Below are 22,170 nucleotides of genomic sequence, written 5' to 3'. Positions count from 1 at the left end.
TCTGCTGGAATCCTGTTTTCCCGCGGTGAATAAATGTGACCATGAACACCCGAAAGAGAGGGCCCTTGTTTACGTATCCCGAGTTGCTACTCTGCCTTCAAAAAGTAAGGCGCACACTCAAAACAAGCCACAAACGAGGGCCCTGAGCCTGCTCGGTGACAGCGGTCACAGAAAACAAACCAGCTCCAGGAGCTCCCTGTGCCGTAACATAGCCCATACCTGGCTGACACGCAGGTGACGGGAGGAAATTGGTCCCCGGTGACAGCGAGCAGGACTGTATCCTAATGAAAGGACACAGACGGTCAGAGGACGAGGCCATTGTTACAGTTCAGCCCAGACGCAGCCTGACGAGCAGAAACGAGATGCGGAGGAGCCCATGACCTGCAGGCACCGGGGCTCGGTGTGCGCCCACTAGTGGCCATGACCAAAGTTTCCTGAAACGCGGTGCTCCTAAGAGTGGGGCTGAGAGGCCACTGAACTTGGAACCGCAGTGCAGGCACGTGGCCAGTGCTGAGCGAACGGGCAGGTGAGTGAAGAATGAACGAGTGAACGGACCCACCCTGATAACCAGGCGTGAGAGCTGTTCTGTTCCCGGAGCCGGCCGAGGCAGCAAGTGCACAGAGTGGCTTCTGAGGAACCCTCATGCCCCTGAAGAGCCTGTCCCTGGCCAGTGGCCCCTCAGTAGAACATTGTACAGGGATCCCTGACCCTCACAGGGTGTCTCAAGTGACAGCCAACACACAATGTCATTCCAGCCCCAAGGCAAGAGCCACACAGCTCTCTTGACCTCGGGGGGAGGGGCGTTGTGGTGGGGCCCCCCATCCTTACCGGGCTGCACTTCAGGAGTGTGGGTTCAGTCATCCCAACTCATCCCCTCTGAGTCCCGTGTCACGGCCTGTCCAGGTACCGCTCTGTGGAGGCGGGTCCCGGGGACCGTCCACCCCACTGTCCTTGGCCTGCTGCTTCCTCCCTACCCCGGAAGCCCACACTCAGCGCGCCTGTCCACCAGAGCCCACACCTTCCCCCTGGGAGAACGCTGCCCCCGTCGGAGTCAAGCGAGGCTCAGGGACCCCAGACACAGCCCAGAGCCCGTCCCTCCATCCTTTGCCCGGTGAGCCCGTAGCCAAGCTTGTGGCTGAGTCTTCCCGGAACGCATCTCGGCCATTTCCAGCAAACTCTCCGGCCATCGCTCCCTGTCAGCTTGGCCCAGATGTGCATGAAAAACGTCAGCTGCAGAGAGCTGGGTTTTGTCTGAGAAGGACGCTGTCTGCTCCTCTTGTGTCCGGAAAGGAGCACACTCAATCGTGCAGGAAGGATGAGGCTGTCTAGAGGATGCCTGGGCTCGGGATAGCACCTCTCACAGCCCCGCTTGGAGCTGGTGGCTCCCAGCGGCTGCCCTCCTGGTCAGATGACAGCCTTCTCCCAGCCGCCGGGAGCCTCTGTCTCTGTTCTGACCACAGTGTGGGCGTAAAGAGTGAGCACCTTTCTCTCGGTAATACTTCCACGGAAATGTAAATCACCTCCTGTTTGCTGTGTCCTCTCAGAGATAAATAAGCCCTCTATTCTTCATGGCCCAAGACTGGAGACAGCTCTCATGCCTGGTTATCAGGGTGGGTCCGTTCACTCATTCATTCTTCACTCGCTTTACAGGGAGTAAAGGAGGGAGGGAGGGTGGTGGGAAGCACTCAGGCTTACAGGAAAGGTCTCCTGTACCAGGAAGCGCCCCTCCCCCCCTGTTTGGCCATCCAGCTTCCCGTGGACCCCGACGTGCTGCGCCCACGCTCACTCAGCTGCATGTCCTAGTGTTAGGGTGTCAGAGGGCATCTGGGAGGAGCCAGGGATGCCACCCACCCTTTGAGATCTACTGAAGACCAAGAGTACACAGGTGCCCAACTCAGGACAACTCGGAAGGGTGGCCCAGTCCCAGCCTTCCCCCGAGTTTGGAGGGGACACAGCCTGTATGTCTGGAAAATCCTCAACACTCTACAGATGAATTACAAGAGTTAAGAGCCTGGCAAGTCAAGGTCAGGAGGTCATATCACTTGTACGATATTTCTCTAGGGCAGTAATAAAAAGATGCAACAGGAATATTTTAAAATAACATTTGTTACGGTATCAACATGACCAGGTGCAGCGTCTTAGAAAAAATCTAGCAGAAGATATAGAAGACTTCCGTAGCAAAAAAATAATAATAATAATTTTTTTTTTTTTTTTTACATTTTAAAAGAAAGAAATGAAGACTTAAGTCATGGGAAGGGAATTGTAAAGTTGACAAGCTTCTCCAAACTTGTCTCTTAATTCAGTGCACTGACAGTCCACACCTCAGCCCGTGCACGGAACCGACAAGCTGACCGTTAGGGGCGTGCAGGACTGCGGTCCGTGGAGAGCCAGGGCTCAGGTGAGGGAGAGCAACGCAGGAGCCATGCTATCCCAGAGTCCGGCCGCGTCTTAAGCTCCGAGAAGCCAGACAAGGGGGGACGGGTACAGGGAACCAGGAACCACAGACAGCCCCACAGCTGTGGGCTCTTGACTTCTGACCAGGAGCGGTGAGCTGAGGTTGCCTTTTAAATACATCGTGCCGGAACGGTCGTGGGAAAGATTAAATGGGCACCGGACCCGCACACCATATGCAGAAATCAATTCCAAGTGAGTAACAAAGGTACATGTACAAAGGACAGCAACACACTTTTGGATAGAAATATGAGTGCTACCTTCAATTCTTTGGGTAGAAAAATAGTCCATGAACAAATACACAGAAGAAACCTAACCACAGTGACAATATCCGGTCACTTGACTACACTAGAATGAACAGCAGCTCCCAACAGGCCACCGCCGTCATAGATAACACTCTTGCCCTGCCTGTTAAAGATTCAGAACATTTTAATATCTGTTGTTGGTCGAGCTGGAAGAAAAGGTGGAAAGAGTGGAAATTTTCTGGGACACGGACCTCCTGTGGGGTGAGGGTCTGAGCAGTAGTGGCGAGTGTGGGCGGGTCTGGCCTCGGTGTCATCAACACAAAGGTCAACAAAGGAGACATAGACGCCTCCGTCCTGGGGCCTGGCTTGGGTTTGGAAATGGCCCCAGAACTCACGGGAATAAGAGGTGAGTGGCTTTGTGAGTATTTTTAAGCCAGGGAAATGTGCTTCCGATACAATTCTTTTAAAAAGAAACACTGTTTCTAGGATCTGAAGTATTGGCAAGAGGTTGGTGCCTCTTGGTTCTAAAATCTTTGGTTGCGTATTGATTTTTCTGGGCCTCTCCTATCTCTACACTTTCCTCTGGGGCTGGTGTTTTCGCACCGACGTCCTCGCGTGAGATCACAGGTGTGTCCCTTGATGTGGGCCCTATCAGGAGAAAATAAACCACAGGCACATCCCGAAACCCCCCCTGACAGAAACTGCCTCTGGGTGTGCCCCGATCACGACCCCAACACATCTCTCAGCGGCACATCTGCAAGGTGGCAGCTCCTAGCCCAGCTGCGGAAGACACATCTCCACAGGCAGGACACAGGGCCGCCTGCTCTGGCCCCTGTGCGCATCAGACCTGAGGAGGACCTGCTGGCCCAACACGGCCCCTCGGGCAGCACAGCCCCACCTTGTATTCTTGTTCACATCCTTCCTTCTCTAGTGGGGAAATTACTTGTGGTTCCAATGGATTATAAATGTTATGACAGTGGAAAAAAATAAAAAGAAAGAAAAATAAAGACTTAGCACTTCCTATGTGACCCCCTCCAGTTGTGGACACATCTGTTTAGATCTCAAAATTAAAATTGCACGCCTACAAAATCCTCCAGAACATGGCAAAGGGCACCACAGAACCTCACTTCACGATGGAAAAACATTCAATCATGCCTATATTATGCCACATAAAAGTGAGCTGCTTCGTTAATTTGAGTCATCAAAATTTATTAATCGCGTATTGTGTGCAGGGCGTTGTTCTGGGGCCGCGGTTGCAGCCGGAATACAGAGAGGTGGGAGGCACGCTCCGTCTCCCATGGCAACCCCAGGTCTACCCCGGAATCTGCACAAGAGCGATTCCACTTCATTGAAATCCAATATGAGGTCAGATAACTTAAGAAGTATGTCCAAATCAGGGAAGCCAAGGAAATGCAGCAATTAATGATGAAACAAAAAAAAAGGGAAGATCTGAGCAGAGAGATAACAAAGTTACATTTCTCTCCAAAGCTCCTCACCCAGCCAATACAGTTTATCCCAAAGACAGGTGCGCCGGCCACCACGGGCCAGCCATGGCCCAGAGCATCTTCCTGGACATCCTCTCCCCCGGTCCCATGTCTGGTCTGTCACCAGGTCCTGCTTCCCCGTGCCAATCCTCCATCCAGCTGCCACTAATCTACTTCTGGTTCCTCCCATCTCCCACCCGGACTGGCCCCCACCCTCCAGGCTTGTTCCCCTGACCACCCAACCACGGAGCAAATTCTAAAAACGAGTTTGACCATGTCAGTAGCTGGACTGAAACCATTCGACAGCCCCATATTGCCCTCAAGATTTTAGTCGAGAGTCCTTACTGGTCTCTGTGGTCTTCTCTCCCTGCTCACATCCACATCATGAACATCCCTCAGCTGCCCACAGGTGCTCTGCATGGCTCTATGCTAGAAGTCTCTGCCCTGCCCCAACCTTGACTTCTCCCCATCCCACAGTGTCCAGCTCATGTGTCACCACAGAGGTCACATCCTCTGTGATCCCCAGGTCTGGTGGTGCGGCTTCCTGCATCTGTCTGCCATGGCTCCTCACTTGCCTCACCACGGTGACTCCCTCATTGCCTCACAATTGTCTGACTAGATGGGGCTCTTAGAGGCCAGAGACAATGTCTGCTCAGGCCACCATCAGCAGCCACCTAGCACAGTGCCCGACCCCTCCTAGATGTTTAGTAGATAGATAGATAGATAGATAGACAGATAGATAGATAGATAGATAACAGATAGATAGAAAGATAGATGATAGATAAATAGATAGATAGATGATAGATAAATAGATAGATGATAGATGGATAATAGATGATAGATAAATAGATAGATAGATAGATAGAAAGATAGATAGATAGATTATAGATAGAGATAGAGATAGATAATAGATAGATAGATAAATAGATGAGAGATAGATAATAGACAGAAAGATAGATAGATGATAGATAGATAAATAGATAATAGATAGATAACAGATAGAAAGATAGATGATCGATCAATAGATAGATGATAGATAAATAGATAGATGATAGATGGATAATAGATGATAGATAGATAGATAGATAGATAGAAAGATAGATAGATAGATTATAGATAGATAGATGATAGATAGAGATAGAGATAGATAATAGATAGATAGATAGATAAATAGATGAGAGATAGATAATAGACAGAAAGATAGATAGATGATAGATAGATAAATAGATAATAGATAGATAACAGATAGAAAGATAGATGATCGATAGATAGATGATAGATAGATAGATGATAGATGGATAATAGATGATAGATAGATATATAGATGAGAGATAGATAATAGACAGAAAGATAGATAGATGATAGATAGATAAATAGATAATAGATAGATAACAGATAGAAAGATAGATGATCGATAGATAGATGATAGATAGATAGATGATAGATGGATAATAGATGATAGATAGATATATAGAAAGATAGATAGATGATAGAGATAGATAATAGATAGATAGATAGATAAATAGATGATAGATAGATAGATAGATAGATAGATAGATGAATGGATGGAAGCAGAAAGGGAGGGAAAGTCTTCCCCCTGACCTGAGCTGTGAAGCATTAACACCTGACACCCAGAGGACACTGGGAAGAAGCATTCAGCAGCATGTCTGTCTTAGTCCTCTAAGGCTGCTATAACACAATACCATGGACAACGGAGATATATTTCTCTCAGCTCTGAAGGCTGGAAAACCCAAGATCAAGGTGCCAACATGGTCACACCTCTGGTGGAATTTTACCTCTTGGTTCATAGCCAGCACCTTCTCATTGGGTCCTCACATGCTGGAAAAGGCAAAACCACTCTCTGGAGCCTCTCTGACGAGGGCACTAATCCTCTTCGTGCGGGCTCCACCCTCAGGATTCAATCACCTTCCCAAAGCGCCACCAACTAAAACCATCACATTGGATGTTAGATTTCAACATATGAAGTTGGGAGGGACATAGACATTCAGATCGTAGCAATGTGCAAAGCTTCAAAACCAGAAAACATGCGCCCTCTACGGGAAATTTCAAAGGTAGGCGTTTAACGAGACATTCCAGTGGAAAGGCAGGCGGAGGCCGGATCCTAGAAAGCCCTGAATGTCAGGCGAAAGCAGCAGGAGACAGGACTTCTGCCACCATGGCCCCGGATGGGACTCCCAAAAGGACACATATAAAACAGCAGTGTTCAAGGCACTAGACCTCAGGCAAGAGTGTCTACACCAGGAAAGAAGAAAGGTCCAAATCAAGGCCCTCAACTTCCTCTTTTAACATCAGAGAAAAGAAAAGCAGATTAAAAGTAAGCATAATAAAAGGAATGAAAAGCAACATGAAAAGGAAATTAGCAATGAATAAAACCAAAAGCTGGTTCTTGGAGAAGATTGACACAATTGATACCGTGACAAAGGGACGGGGAAAAGACACAAATCGCCAATATCAGGAGCCAGAGAAGAGATAGCACGATAGATTCCACGGGGATGAAAAGGATAATAATGGGATATTATGAACACCTTTAAGCCTACTATACATCCAAATATGTGGATTAAATAAAAGATTTCTGGAAAGACATAAACTACCAAGAAAGGAGATTATGTTAACAGCCTTATATTTATTAAAGAAATTGAATCTGCAGTTCAGAATATTTACCCCACATTCCCTGCCCCCTACCCACCCACACACACAAAGAAACCTCTAGAACCAAATGGCTTTGCTATTAAATTACAGCCAACACTTAAGGAAGAAACCTATCAATTTATCACCAACATCTATAATATTGGAGAGAAAGGACACTTCCCAGGTCAGAGGCCAGCATCGCCCTGATTTTAAAATCAGATCAAGACATTCTCAGAAAGGAAGACCAGAGACCAATAGCCCTCACAGACACAGATATTGTTAAATCTAAGCCAAGTTTCATTTTAGCAAATTATCCACCAATACTATAAGAATAATAATATATCGTGACAAAGGAAACTTCTTCCCAGAAATGCAAAGTTTGCCCTAACATTTCAAAATCTATCAATCAATGCACGTCACCATATTACCAAACTAAAAAACATAGAACCATACGATCATCTCCAATGAACAGAAAAGGCATCCTACAAAACCTAACATCTGATCCCCCCTTAAATACTCTTGAGAAAACAGGAAATAAAAGTGACTTCGTGCTCAACCTGATGAGGAATATCCGTGAGGAAACTCCAGCTACAGTGACACCTGAGGGTGAATGTTTCCCCGCAGGACCAGGACCACGGCAGGGTTGGCCACCCTCACTCCATCAGTGCCCCCTGGAGATCTGTCCAGTGCACTCGGGCCAGAGGAGAAGGAGCAGCGTGCATGTGGGCAAGGAAGAGGCAAACTGCCTTTACTCTGCAATGACACGGTCGTTAGTGACCATAGTTCAATGAAATCTATAAACACTCCCGGGACAGATAAGTGAGCGTAACAAGGCTGCAGCGTAGAAATAACACCCAGTCCCCTCAGATCAATTTTATTTGTACATCAGAAATAATCAGAAACTTAAATATAAAAACGATACCATTTACGATACCATTAAAAACAGGGAAAATAGATAAGTCCAACAAAATATGCCTGTAAAATAAAATGTACAAAATATTGCTAAGAGAAATTAAAGACAAGGAGATGGGGAGATACAGGCTTTGTTCAGAGGTCAGAAGACACAACAGTGTTAAGATTGTCAATTTCCCCAAAATTTATTTAGAACTCAAACAGAATCCCATCAGAGCTTTTTGCTGAAATTGACAAACGGATTATAAAACTCACATGGAATTGCAAAAGGACCTAGAATAATGAAAAAAAGAACTGCTGAAAGAGAAGAACCCTGGAAAGGGAGCACTGCCAGACCTGAAGGCGTGTTATTAGGTCCGTAATTAAAACCATGCTTTATAATTTTCAAAATAGACAACTAGGTTGAAGAAACAACATAGAGATTCCAGCAATAGACACACGAACATGAAGACTGACTTTTGACAAAGATAAAACTGCAATTTAGTGGAAAAGATTAGTGTTCTCAGCAAACGGTGCAAAAGAAAAAAAAACCCAAACAAATAAACAAACAAAAAGCTTTGCAAGTTGCCTCATGCAAAAATACCATATACACAGTACATACACCACATACAAAGCATAACTCAAAATCTGTCATAGACCTACAAGAGAAACCTAAATTATAAAGCTTCTAGAAGAAAATAGAGATAAAGAAAAATATTTGTGACTTTCTTTAATTTAGGTAAAAATTTCTTAGCTGCCCTGGCTGGTTGGCTCAGTGGTAGAGCGTCGGCCTGGCGTGTGGGAGTCCTGGGTTCGATTCCCGGCCAGGGCACACAGAAGAAGCGCCCATCTGCTTCTCCACCCCTCCCCCTCTCCTTCTTCTCTGTCTCTCTCTTCCCCTCCCGCAGCCGAGGCTCCATTGGAGCAAAGTTTGCCGCAGCCGAGGCTCCATTGGAGCAAAGTTTGCCGGGGCACTGAGGATGGCTCTGTGGCCTCTGCCCCAGGCGCTAGACTGGCTCTGATTGCGGCAGAGCGACGCCCCAGATAGGCAGAGCATCGCCCCCTGGTGGGCATGCCGGGTAGATCCCGGTCGGGCGCATGCGGGAGTCTGTCTGACTGCCTCCCCGTTTCCAACTTAAGAAAAATACAAAAAAAAAAAAAATTCTTAGCTACCACACCCAAAACAGAATCCACAAAAGAAAAGAATTAACAATTGGGTGTTCATAAAATCTGGAAATTTCTGCTCTTTGAAAGATACTTTAAGAGAATGAAAAGATATGGAAGAAAATATTTGCAAGTCATATACTGTATCTAATAAAGAACTTGAGTCAAGAATATACTAAAGAAACAACACCCTTACAGCTCAGGAATAAAAAACAAGCCAGGAATCAAAGCATTATCATGAAATTTACATAAACATTTCCTCAGAGAAGATATACGAATAGCTAATAAGCACATGAAAAGATGCTTAATACATTCGGAAACTACTAACTAAAACTGCCATGAGCTTCCATTTCATATTTACTGGAATGGCTGCAATAATTTTTAAAAGACCACAAGAAGTGGAGAGAATGTAGCAAAATGGGACCCTCGCAGGTGGCTGGTAGGAATGTAAAATGTTGCATCCACTTGAGAAAAGCTTGTCAGTTTCTTAGAAAGCTACATATAAACGTGCCCTATGACCCAGAGAAGTGAAAATATACATTCACACTAAAGCCTCCGCTTATTTCTTTGATGTATGTTATGAACATTCATTCATAATACCCCCCAGATTGGTGACCACTTTAAATGCCCATCGATTGGTAAGGAGAGAATGGAAGATCATTCTGCAGTGAAGAGGAACACTGGCCTATCGTCTGCAGCGCGGGTGACCCTCACGGACATCACGCCGAGTGAAGACGTCAGACGCACAGCCTGTGGCTTGTTGGGTAAGAAACACCTAGAACAAGGCCACAAAGACCAAGCAGGTGAGCAGTCGTCCGGTGTGGGTCAGTGTGCACAAGCCACCCGGAGTGTCGGGGCATCACAAAGGTCCTAACACCGATGGGTGGCAACGGCTGCACAATGCGGTCCATTTATTTTAACATGTTAAAAACACATTTTAATGTACATTTAATGTTTAAATGTGTATTTTAAAATCACACCTAAATAGGATGACATATATGATAGGCAAAAAAAAAAAAAATGTCACTGTCCTGATGTGTTAAAATAAAGCAGAGAAGTGGTTCATGTCCCCAAAGCATTACACGTGTCCCTAAAGTTTTTGAGGATCTGTGATCAAAACCATATTTCAGGAAGAGAACACCTACGGTTGTTTGAAGGACGCATCAGATATGTGAGTGTGACAGAATGACTATATACCAAACCTTTTGGTCAAACACGCAGGTGCTATAAAAATATCTCCCATAGAAAAAAAAAAATTAAAACCCTGAGGTTAATCAGGCCCATTTCAAAAGCTCACATCCCAGAGCAGAGAAGAGACTGCTTGCTGCACCAGCACGACTCCCTGAATAAAACTTCCCGGCCCATCGGCCAGACAGAGAGACACACACAAGTTCGGGTCGTGGGGCGATGGCTTCCGCCCCGCACAGCGTCTCCTCTGCTCCGACACCTGACAAACGCGAATGCCCTGTTGGAATCACACTCCTGGTGCCGCAAGTCTGGTTCCTGTCCCAGCACATCCTACCCAGTGACAAGTTGGAAATGTGACAGGGCTGACGTTCAGTGCCAAACTCCATTCAGCAGGTGACGGAACTCCCGTCCCTGTCTGAATGCCAGAGCCATCTGCCAGCTGTAGGCGGTGACTCCTGAGGACCCCGGCGCGGAGCCTGAGAGAGGACGCTGTACCTGCTAGCCCTGCGGCGGACGGCGGACATGACCACCTGTCCAGCCCTCATGCACATGCCTCCTCCGAGTCAATGATACAGTTTGGGTTTTGTTTTTTTTTTTGCAACATCAAGGCTCCTACCAGGTAGAACAAAGGGGGTTTGCCACCCCCCACAACTCCCAGCTCACACCTCTAGCAGAGAATCACCCCTCAGCTTCCTCTTAAAGTCTTCCCTCAGTGCAACACGGCCTCAGAAACCTTGTATCCATTCCTGTTCCCGGTTTGTTCTTCACTGCCTTTAGCCACACGGGTTCTAAGCACCGGCTGCACCAGGCAGGTGACACGGCCATCCCGTGTCCGCTCAGGCTAATGTCACTCTCTTGCCATCACCAGAGAGGAACCAGCCCGTCCATTTGTCTGAAACCCGACTGCCACCAAGGGGGCATCGTTGTAGGTTGTGTTGAAGGCGAAAGTGAGCAGGAAACAGTGGAGCTTGGCCGTGGGCCCCTCCTCCGTGCTGTGGAGGGCGGGTCGCACCCCGCAAAGCAGTTCGAATGATGACGCTGAGCGCGGTGGACAGGCTGCAGAGGGACCGTGACCGGGAAGGACAAGGGCATGCCGGAGCCGACCGGGAGTGCCCAGGGGCCCGGCATCAGCACGGGAAGCCCCATTCGGTGGTGTACACGCTCAGGCTGAGGGAGGAAGCCATGGGGGGTTGGGCAAGGTGGCCGGAAACACTCAGGAGGCCCTTTCTCGTGTCCAGACGGCGTGCGCTGCGACAGACAGACACCCGTTGGAAGCGAAGTCACCATATGAGCATTAGATAAGGCAGCATGGGAAAGAATGGCCTTCAGTGACCTGTAATGTCCCTCAGCACACACGCTGTGACCCAGGCGTGACCGCCACGGCCGCCCCCTGCATACGTTCTGTCATTTCATGCTCATGATAAACCCGGACACTAAGTCAAGATCGTGCCAAGTCTGGGTCCCCGGAGGAACAGAGGCACGCACTCCACGTTATGATGATACGTAGAGCGTACTAACATCACAGTTCACATTGTTAAAGAGGCAAACCAGTTACTGGAGACACATACGTATAGACCGTGGCATGCCCAAGGATAAACTTACTTTCTACGATTATACAAGACAATAGTCAAAAAGGTGTTTGCCTCCAATAACAGAGATTCTTTACCTAAGGTATGAAACTCTGTAAAATTTAAGACCAATGTTGGTATAGACTTTTGCTTATTTTTCAACAATGAAAATCTGTTCAGTTTCATCAAATCTCTGCATCAGGATTGCTGCTCGGGGCAATACAGCACAATGGGTCATGCCAAAGTCAGCCTGCATCGCCCTGTGACTGTGGGGACCACGGGCTGTCTTCCAGGAGCCGGTCCACACGCTGTGCCCCACAAGGCTGCAGTGTGCCCACCGCCCGACTATAGGACCACGAGGAGCCAATGGCAAAGGACGAGGAAGGCTCATCCTTTGGGGTGGGGGGCCCACAGGGCCAGCAGTGAGTACAAGGTCTGGACATGGAGTTGGGGTGAGGGGATGGACACGCTGAATGTCCCCAGAATCACCACAGCTGTGACAGAATCTGACCAGGATGGCCACAAGGAGCAGGGCCAACACTTTGCCCCCTGCCCCCACCTCCGAAGCCGACGGGACTTCCTCCTTCACCCAACCCCATTCAGAAACCGCACAAAAGAGGGGGCTCTGGGATCACGTTCGAGTCAATGTAGCCAATTTCCCACAGAGCAAAGCACCATGCCATGTTTCTCCTGCCCCGGATCTGAAACTGTGGGGAAGGTATAACAGACGCTTTGTTGAGTACGTGCACGACCTTAAGAGAAATGACAAAAACACAAGGAGGCGACAAAGCTCACAGAGGAGATGAGGTGAGTGCCCAGACTGGTGGCCACCCAGGGTCACAGGATGACCTCCAGTGACTAAGGGTTTCCACTGTCCATCCCAGCAGGGTGACAGGAAGGCTATAAATCCAGAATCCTGACTGCAGAGCTCAATGGGTTAGAGCATCGACTCGAAGCACAGGGGTTGCTGGTTCAGTTCCCGATCAGGGCACAGGCAGGCACATACAGGAACAGATCAATGTTCCTCTCTCTCTCTCCCTTCCTCTCTCTTCGCTAAAATCAATCAATAATTTTTTTTTTAAATAAAGAGAATAAAGGTGGAGGGACAGTGAGTCAGGCAGGTTGTCAGCAACAAGGGTACCAGGAAGATGTGGCCTCAGTCCAGGCAGGGACACCCCACGGACTCCCAGGACAGAGGGCAGAGCAGCCGGGCAGCAGGAGACACTGCGGCAGGACAGGGACACCCCACGGACTCCCAGGACGGAGGGCAGAGCAGCCGGGCAGCAGGGGACACTGCGGCAGGACAGGGACACCCCACGGACTCCCAGGACGGAGGGCAGAGCAGCCGGGCAGCAGGGGACACTGCAGCAGGACAGGGACACCCCACGGACTCCCAGGACGGAGGGCAGAGCAGCCGGGCAGCAGGGGACACTGCGGCAGGACAGGGACACCCCACGGACTCCCAGGACGGAGGGCAGAGCAGCCGGGCAGCAGGAGACACTGCGGCAGGACAGGGACACCCCACGGACTCCCAGGACGGAGGGCAGAGCAGCCGGGCAGCAGGAGACACTGCGGCAGGACAGGGACACCCCACAGACTCCCAGGACGGAGGGCAGAGCAGCCGGGCAGCAGGAGACACTGCGGCAGGACAGGGACACCCCACGGACTCCCAGGACGGAGGGCAGAGCAGCCGGGCAGCAGGGGACACTGCAGCAGGACAGGGACACCCCACGGACTCCCAGGACGGAGGGCAGAGCAGCCGGGCAGCAGGAGACACTGCGGCAGGACAGGGACACCCCACGGACTCCCAGGAGGGAAGGCAGAACAGCCAGGCAGCAGGAGAGACCGCAGCAGGCAGGGAATACAGGGCACTCTACACTGACCGCTGGGCCGATGTCCTCTGCTCACCCAGCATTGTTTGGTGTTTTCCCGACCTCCTAGGAAGCCCAATGCCAACACTGCTCCGAGGCCCGACTCCTGACTGGACAACCACCTAGAGCGTGCCATGGAGAAATCTCAGGGGTGCCCCTGGTCCCAGAGTCTGCGGGCGCTGCTGCAGGAAATGCCAGTTTGTGGAAAGGAGTGAGGTGTGGGAGGGGGCTCAGCCACCTTCCTCCCCATTCAGAGCAGAATCTCTGGCCTCCCCCCACACACACCCCTCTCTGCGTGTCCGTCCCAGGGTGTGCCCAAGCCCATCAGTGTGCTGGCTCATCTTGACAGGGCACCATGGTAACTCTCAGCTTTCAGAATGGGCGCAACTCATTGGGGTGCCAGAGCCCTCCCCCCCCCCCAGAACGACGCAGGCCAGGCAGGTGGGCACATTTCCCTGAGTCTATGACCACAACCGACACACATAGCCCTGGCAACTAAGAGGAAAGACCGAGAATGTTTTGCTCGATTTAGAGTCTACTGGGTCTCATTTTTATGTCCCACCTATGTATGGAATCCTATAGTTCTTAGTTTTTTCTGATTTACTTATTTCTCTCAGTATAATGTTATCAAGGTCCATCCATGTTGTTGTAAAGGATCCGATGTCATCATTTCTTATGGCTGAGTAGTATTCCATAGTATATATGTACCAAAGCTTTTTAATCCACTCGTCCTCTGACAGACACTTGGGCTGTTTCCAGATCTTCACTATTGTGAACAATGCTGCCATAAACGTGGGGGTGCATTTCTCCTTTTGAAACAGTGCTATGGTGTTCTTAGGGTATATTCCTAAAAGTGGGATAGCTGGGTCAAAAGGCAGTTAGATTTTTAATTTTTTGAGGAATCTCCATACTGTTTTCCACAGAGGCTGCACCAGTCTGCATTCCCACCAGCAGTGTAAGAGGGTTCCCTTTTCTCCACATCCTCGCCAGCACTTATTCTGTGTTGTTTTGTTGATGAGCGCCATTCTGACTGGTGTGAGGTGATATCTCATTGTGGTTTTAATTTGCATTTCTCTAATAATTAGTGATGTTGAGCATTTTTTCATATGCCTGTTGACCATCTGTATGTCCTCTTTGGAGAAGTGTCTATTCATTTCTTTTGCCCATTTTTTGATTGGATTGTTTGTCTTCCTGGTGTTGAGTTTTACAAGTTCTTTATAAATTTTGGTTATTAATCCCTTATCAGACGCATTGTCAAATATGTTCTCCCATTGTGTAGTTTGTCTTTTTATTCTGTTCTTATTGTCTTTAGCTGTGCAAAAGCTTTTTAGTCTGATATAGTCCCATTTGTTTATCCTGTCTTTTATTTCACTTGCCCGTGTAAATAAATCGGCAAATATATTGCTGCGAGAGATGTCGGAGAGCTTACTGCCTGTTTTCTTCTAAGATGCTTATGGTTTCACGGCTTACATTTAAGTCTTTTATCTATTTTGAGTTTATTTTTGTGAATGGTGTAAGTTGGTGGTCTAGTTTCATTTTTTTGCAGGTTGCTGTCTGATTTTCTCATCACCATTTGTTAAAGAGGCTGTCTTTACTCCATTGTATGCTCTTACCTCCTTTGTCAAATATCAATTGTCCATAAAGATGTGGGTTTATTTCTGGGTTCTCTGTTCTCTTCCATTGATCTATATGCCTGTTCTTATGCCAGTACCAGGCTGTTTTGAGTACAATGGCCTTGTAGTATAACTTGATATCAGGAAGTATGAGACCTCCTGCTTTATTCTTCCTTTTTAAGATAGCTGAGGCTATTTGTGTTCTTTTTTGGTTCCATATAAATTATTGGAATATGTGTTCTATATCTTTGAAATATGTCATTGGTATTTTAATTGGTATTGCATTGAATTTGTAAATTGCTTTGGGTAATATAGACATTTTAATAATGTTTATTCTTCCTAACCATGAGCATGGTATATGCTTCCACTTGTTTGTATCTTCCTTGATTTCTTTTATCAATGTTTTATAATTTTCTGAGTACAAGTCTTTAATCTCCTTGGTTAAATTTACTCCTAGGTACTTTATTTTTTTGTTGCAATAGTGAAGGGGATTGTTTCCTTAATTTCTCTTTCTGACAGTTCATTGTTGGTATATAAAAATGCCTCTGATTTTTGAGTGTTAATTTTATATCCTGCTACCTTGCTGAATTCATTTATCAGGCCCAGTAGTTTTTTGACTGAGACTTTAGGGAAATGAATGGAGAATAAATGTCCCAAATTTAAACCTTGCAAGGGACAGTTTTCACAACAGCTGGGCTCAGTCTCATTTCGGACCCACTGTGGCGAGGAGTTACTGCTGCCGGGGGGACAGTGACTGGGATGGGGCCGCCCAGGCCACACACTCTGAAAAAGAAGCTCTCTCTCTGATGGTCACCGGGAGGGAAGGGGCGTTAATGGCGAGTCTGATGAAATGTGACCACACAGCGCAGGCCCACCGCCTCCTGGAAGCTGCACTGTCGGTCGTGCGGAGATGCCGTGCGGCCCAACGGCTCACTGGGGCGCTCAGTGGCCCTCCTGTGGTCCAGCCGTGGACCTGGGGCTGGCAGCCCGGTGGGAAGCAGGACGCGGCCCCCACACATCTGGTATGCAGCCGATTGCAGGGTGTCGGGAGGAGCACCAGGAGGGGTACCCTTCTTCTGCTCGCCCAGCACAGCCCGGGCTGGGGGACGGACCCACGACCAGACGAGCTCACGCAGCTTCCTGCACGCTGACAGCCAGCAGGTGAGGCAGGAAAGGGGCAGATGCACACAGAGAGGTTTCCTAAAGGGGTCACAGCTGCTTTACCACTCAGCAAGTTCAGTATAAAGCTGTCCCGGACAGGTCTGGCCTGGGGTGGCGCAGTGGATAAGGCATCAACCTGGAACACTGAGGTCGCCGGTTCGAAACCCTGGGCTTGTCAGGTCAAGGCAGGTTTGGGAGTTGATGCTTCCTGCTCCTCCCCCTTCTCTCTCTCTCTCTCTCTCTCCCTCCTCTCTCTCTAATAAAAATGAATAAATGAAATCTAAAGCTATCCCGGACACAGCTCAGACAGCCCTGGAAGTGATATTTTAAGCTGAAACTCGCCCAAGCCCACGGGCACAGGAAACACAGAGCCTTCCGAGCAGAGAGCTCAGCAGCTACGAGGTCTCCCGCAGGCACAGGGGCTGGGAGACGGTGGCGTGGGGGCAGCACAGTGAGCGGGGGGCGAGGCACCGGAGAAGCGGACAGGGCTGCCACCCGCGTGCTCAGGGTGACGCGGCGACACAGGGTTCTCAGCCGGGCGGCGGCCACCCCTCAACTGGACTGCCTCACTCGGGGCTGCCTGCTGGGGTGTCCAGGGGTCAGGGCGGCTCGCAGGACGCAGACGGGACCACCCACGATGGTCCAGGCAGGGCTGGAGTGAGCGTGGAGACAGACCCGACGCGGGGCTGGTGTCTGACCTCAGCAACGGCAGTCCCCGTGTGTTCACTGATGGTGGGGCAGAGGAGGGACAGGCGTCCCCTCTGGGTCTGCTCGGTGCCTTGTTTGGGGTGTTCACCATCGATGGAGGGAAACCAGGGGAAGATGATGAACTTAGTTTCAGAGACATTTGGTTCACAACTCTGGAGAGACTTCCCACAGAGGTGCCAGCAGGCTGGTCACACCAGCTCAGTGACGGAGGGCCAGTGGGACACAGCCCCCGGGCGGGAGACAGGCTGTTCCCATGAGCGTCCAGAGCAAGTCTCTGGCCAGCTCCTGCCTGACCAGCCCAGGGCACAGCAAGAGGAACGGGCATATCTACAGAGAGCTCACGACGCGGCACATGTGGAAAGTCTTAGAGTCCCATGCTGAAAAGGCGCGATTTTTACCTTCACGATTCCTAACATCAAGCAGAAATAAGAGCTTTTAGGGTCTCAGAATTGACCAGTGAATGACACAGCCGCCATCCCTGAGGCCCGACTCCATGGCATTTCACACCCACAGGGAAGGGAGGGCGGGTTGGGAGCACTTGATGGACATGGTCACATAAGTCACTAGGTTTTTAAAATATGGCCACTGGCCACACGGATGAGTGACTCCAGTGTCCACCACCCCTCAGGCCCTCTGATTCTGACCCCTGATGAGTCCACTTGCTGAAGCCCACTGGTCAGTCACTTCAAAGTCCGCTCCTAGCCACTTCTGGCCCCTGGCGGGACTTCCTCTTTTCCCAGGCCCCTCCTGGGCGGCCAGGGGACACACTCACCAGATACCCCTGAACTGGAATGCCCGAGGGACAGGGGGCAGGCCATACACACACCTCGTTTCCTACCACATGTTTACCTAAAAGGAGCAGACGACGTACAGACGTGAGGATGTTCCAAGAAGCTTAGGGATCACGGGTCCCACGGACGAGCTATGCCAAAGAGCCGAGGTCCGCGTCCGTGGGGCCATGAGGCAGCAGCCAGGACAGCGGTGGAGCGGCCACGCTTTCTGGCCTGTTTACACCTGGCTGTCCCTGGGCGTCCCCCGCTGCCCGTGGGAGATCTTACAGAGTGAGGTGACCTCCCTGGGGAGTCCGGCTCCAGCCCCACGAGGGAAGCAGAGGATAGAGACTTGGGGAGAGTGACCCTTCCATAAAAGAGTCACATTGTTTTTTTCCATTAAAATTCAAGGGAAGGTCCTGTCGCAGAAACATGGTGTCCTGCCTCATCTGAAGTCATTCAAATAAAGCAGAGGGTGCAGGCCCAGGAGCAGAAGTGGAGGCTTTGGGGTAAGGACTCCCTTGCAGGGGACAGAGCACCCCCCATAGGCACACAGCAGCCCAGGGGTCTCCATCCACCTGGCCGTGGGCCTGAGGCACCCCTGGTGACAGCGACAGACAAATCCCGCCATCCCCACACACCCCTCCATGCTCTCTGCCAGGTACCACAGTTCCGGGAACCTCCCCTGGCCAGCTGACAAGATGGCCAAGGGCCACCGGGCCTCCAGGCCTGCTGCAGAGTCAGGTAGGAACAGGTGAGCGCCCCCGGGGAGGGGAGCTTCCTGGTGGCCCCACCAGGTCCATGCTTCAGAGGCTCTGCGTGTCGCTGTGGAAAATTCAGAGTAAGCTTCCCCTTTAAAAAATAAAAAAGAGAAAGGTTTTTAGAAGGACGCGACTAAAGGGACTTGAGCCCAGTGGGAGGAGGAAGCCAACAGGCTGGGGTGCTCCCTCTTGGCCCTCACAGCTCCCCACCCCCAAACTCTCAGCCGAGGCGTGTGACAAGGAGGCTCTCCGGGACCTTTCCAGCTTTTAAAAATTCCCAGTGAACCATGCCACTCTCTAAGATGGAAGCACAGCTCATCTGTGGACTAGAGGGCGATTTAAAAGGCACCACATTTATTTCCAGAAAAAAACAATTCTTGGCCACTTTGGGGGGGGCAGAACTCATAGTCCCCCCCCTTTCTCTGCAGGAAGATTCGCTCCTTCAGGCGAGGAGTGAGCACCCCAGGGAGCTCATCTCCCGTGGGGACAGACAAACACGTCCCCAGCCTTCGAGCTCCGGGGCCAGTCGCATGCTCCCACTTACTTGTCTAACAAATCCAGTCGCATTTCTCATAAAGACTTACAGGATCAGGGCCTTCCTGAATTAGTTTCCGGAAGAAATTAGTATGGAAATAAATGCTCCTTTCTGCCGTAACGTTATCAACTTTGATTTCTAACAGGAGGCAATCAGTCGGGATTTATTTTGGGAGAACGGCTTTGGACCTGATGTCATTTCAGAAGTCCTTGGTGCCCTCCGAGGGGACGTGTTCCACTTCAGTGTGGCCAGGATGAGGTTTACCTGGGAGGGCCACCGCTCCTCATCAGTCTGGTTGGGAACTCGACAAAACGCAACCTGCCGGTCGCTAGGGAGGTTCCCAGGCATAATGTTTGCAAGCATGCAAATCACAGCTCCCGTGACAACAGGCAGGGGAATCGCGGCCCGCGGTCTCCGCCCCGAGTCTGGCCCTTGCAGCCTGCAGTCCTCGCCCCCGAGTCTGGCCCTTGCGGCCCCCCGCCTCTCTGTCCTGGGGCACAATGACCAGCTGCAAGCAGTCCCCAGCACTCTGGGTGGACCTGCTGTTGGGTGTCCAGTGCCTTGACCGGCCCCATCCTGCTGGACATGGGAACCGGGCAGCGGGCTCTCCATTCGCAGATAGGTCAGAATGACACCCCGGGTCCCCTGACACCCCTTCACGGTGTCCTCCTCTGCACACGTCTCCCGCCTGTAATTAAACTACGACACGTCATTGCTTGATCCGTGCCCGTCTGCCCACCAGAGGAGGTCTGTGACCGCACGGACTGGTCTCCTTCATCTCATTATCCTGGCAGCAAAGCGGCATCGGACACGGAGGCCACTCGATGAACGGTTGGTGAAGCGATCAATCAAGCAATGACTCAGTCCATCCAGCAATGTTTGGGGTATCGACGTTGAAGCAGGTTGGCGGAGCTGTCGGCGAATGGAGACTGGGACGCATTCTCCGTGAGGCAGTCACCCATGTCAGAGGGGGTGCACGCATTAGTTTGATGACCCCATGCGTCTGAATCCCAAAGGCAATGCCCCCCCATGACAGTGGGCGCCCCTGTGACAGTGGGCGCTAGACTCATCTGAGAGGCAGAATCCACAGCCAGGACGGACCCTGCTCCTTGGTCATCCTTGTGGGGGGGTGCAACCTGTGATGGCCAATGCAGGCCAGGGGCCGTGGGCTGGTTCTGAACTGCACTGGGTGCCAGGCCCCCACTCCCCGCAAGGTGCACGCCACACACCCTCTCCCCCCAGTGTGTGCTGCCTCCTGTGTACACGGCAGCCGAGAGGTCACAGATCTGTCTAGGAATTATAAAATTTACAGCGTAGCAAATAAAAAACACAAAGACCTTCTGTTACCCAAACAAAACAAGAAATGCCAATTTCTTTCCTCAGAAGAGGAAAAGCTATTTCCCAGCTGTCTCCATACGAGGACCGATATCACCGCTGGGTGAGGGGTTGGAAATGGAGCTCCAGTCATTAGCATATTGGCAGGTGACTCGCCCATCATGGGACGCCTCGGCCACAGAAGGCCCACACAGGGACACCCTTCAAGTGCCGCAAAGGAGCAGGCGGGGGACGCCGGCCTGGTGAACGGGTGCCACTCACGTGCCTGGGGCTCCAGGAAGAGCTCACAGTGGGGACCCTGTGCCCTGTGTGTGGAGCAGAGGGGACGCACGGTTCAGTGGGCGCGCAGTAGGTGGAGCCCACCGTCACCACACGCCGGCGTGTCATGCCCTGTGGTCCTCATCTGTGTCATTGTGCTGTCCTACTCCTGCTCGCCTCCAGCAGAAGCCCCGGTGTCCCACCAGTGGGCACTCTGGGGGGGGAGGGACACGAGAATGCCTTCGGGCCAGCGACCTCCTGCCCGAGCACACCTCTGCTGTGGGAGAGTCCCACGGGTCACACTCCCTCACCAGCTGCTTGAGACTCGAGAGGTCCTGACATTCACGAGGAGGAACATGGCTCCCTCCCTGAGAACACACTAAATATGCACAAGTGAGAAATCACAGTGCTGGGAGCGCGCGACGCTGAGAACCTAATAACAGGAGGTTAATAACCATAAAACACTCTGACCCATTTTCCTGCGGGACTCGGAAACAATACCCACCGTTCCTGCTTCCGGAAGTACGCTGGGCAGGGCAGACATGAGCCCTGGCATGCAGCAGGCGCAATCTCCCGGGGGGGGGGTGGATGTAGAGGACAGTGGGGTGGGGGCCGCTGGGGCTACGGCACCGATAACACACAGACACAGAGCAGGACAAGCCGAAAGAATGGTAATAATTTATGGAAAACCCAGTTTTGCTAAATCACATTATTTCCAGGTTTCTAAGTGTTTCCAACAAGCCCAGGAGAGTGCCTGAGGCTAGCCTGGGCCCCCGGCTGAGGCACCAACATGCCCCTCTGGCACCTGTGTGAGAGGCACCCAGCCCTGCCTGGACCCTGTGTCTCTGGCCTTGTGTGTAGGGTGACCAGGCCTTCATACTGACCAACGACAGGTACCTGCACACCCTCTGGCATTGTGTCTACACGGGACAAATCATCACAGCCGACGTGAGACACAGCAGTAAGGACACAATCTTTAGCAAGCCTGCTCGCATTTGATCCCCGAACGGCTGATGCTCTGGCGTTGTCTGGGAAGCTGTGCCCCCGCCCTCACAGAGGCGAATCTTGGTCCTCTGAGGGGGGATGGAAGGGGGCCCCAGAAGGGGGAGGGCCAGGCACGGGGGAGAGGGGCGCTGTGCCAACAGCAGGGGCGCATGAGCTGTCGGGGTCAGGCTGGCAACGCTGGGAATTCCCCCCCAGCTCATCCACAGAGGCAGCCGCCCAGTCAGGCAGGTGCCTCGTGCTAAATCCTCAATGCCCTTAGCCATGAGGGTTCCGGTGTCTTTAATGAAAACATTCTCTGAAAACCGTGCACAGTGCCAGGAGGAAATGGTTGACGGCACACTATGTTTGCACATGCACACAACACAGACACACCACACAAACACACAGCAGTACACACCACACCACACACACACACAACACACAAATACACACATATACACATCTATGCACAACATGGCTTATACATTGTACACATGACACATGCACGCAACATACACAGACTCATAACCCATA

This window comes from Saccopteryx bilineata, chromosome 7, assembly GCF_036850765.1.
Source record: "Saccopteryx bilineata isolate mSacBil1 chromosome 7, mSacBil1_pri_phased_curated, whole genome shotgun sequence".
Taxonomy (NCBI): domain Eukaryota; kingdom Metazoa; phylum Chordata; class Mammalia; order Chiroptera; family Emballonuridae; genus Saccopteryx; species Saccopteryx bilineata.
The sequence above is the reverse complement of the archived record's forward strand: the minus strand, read 5'-3'. Positions refer to the sequence as shown.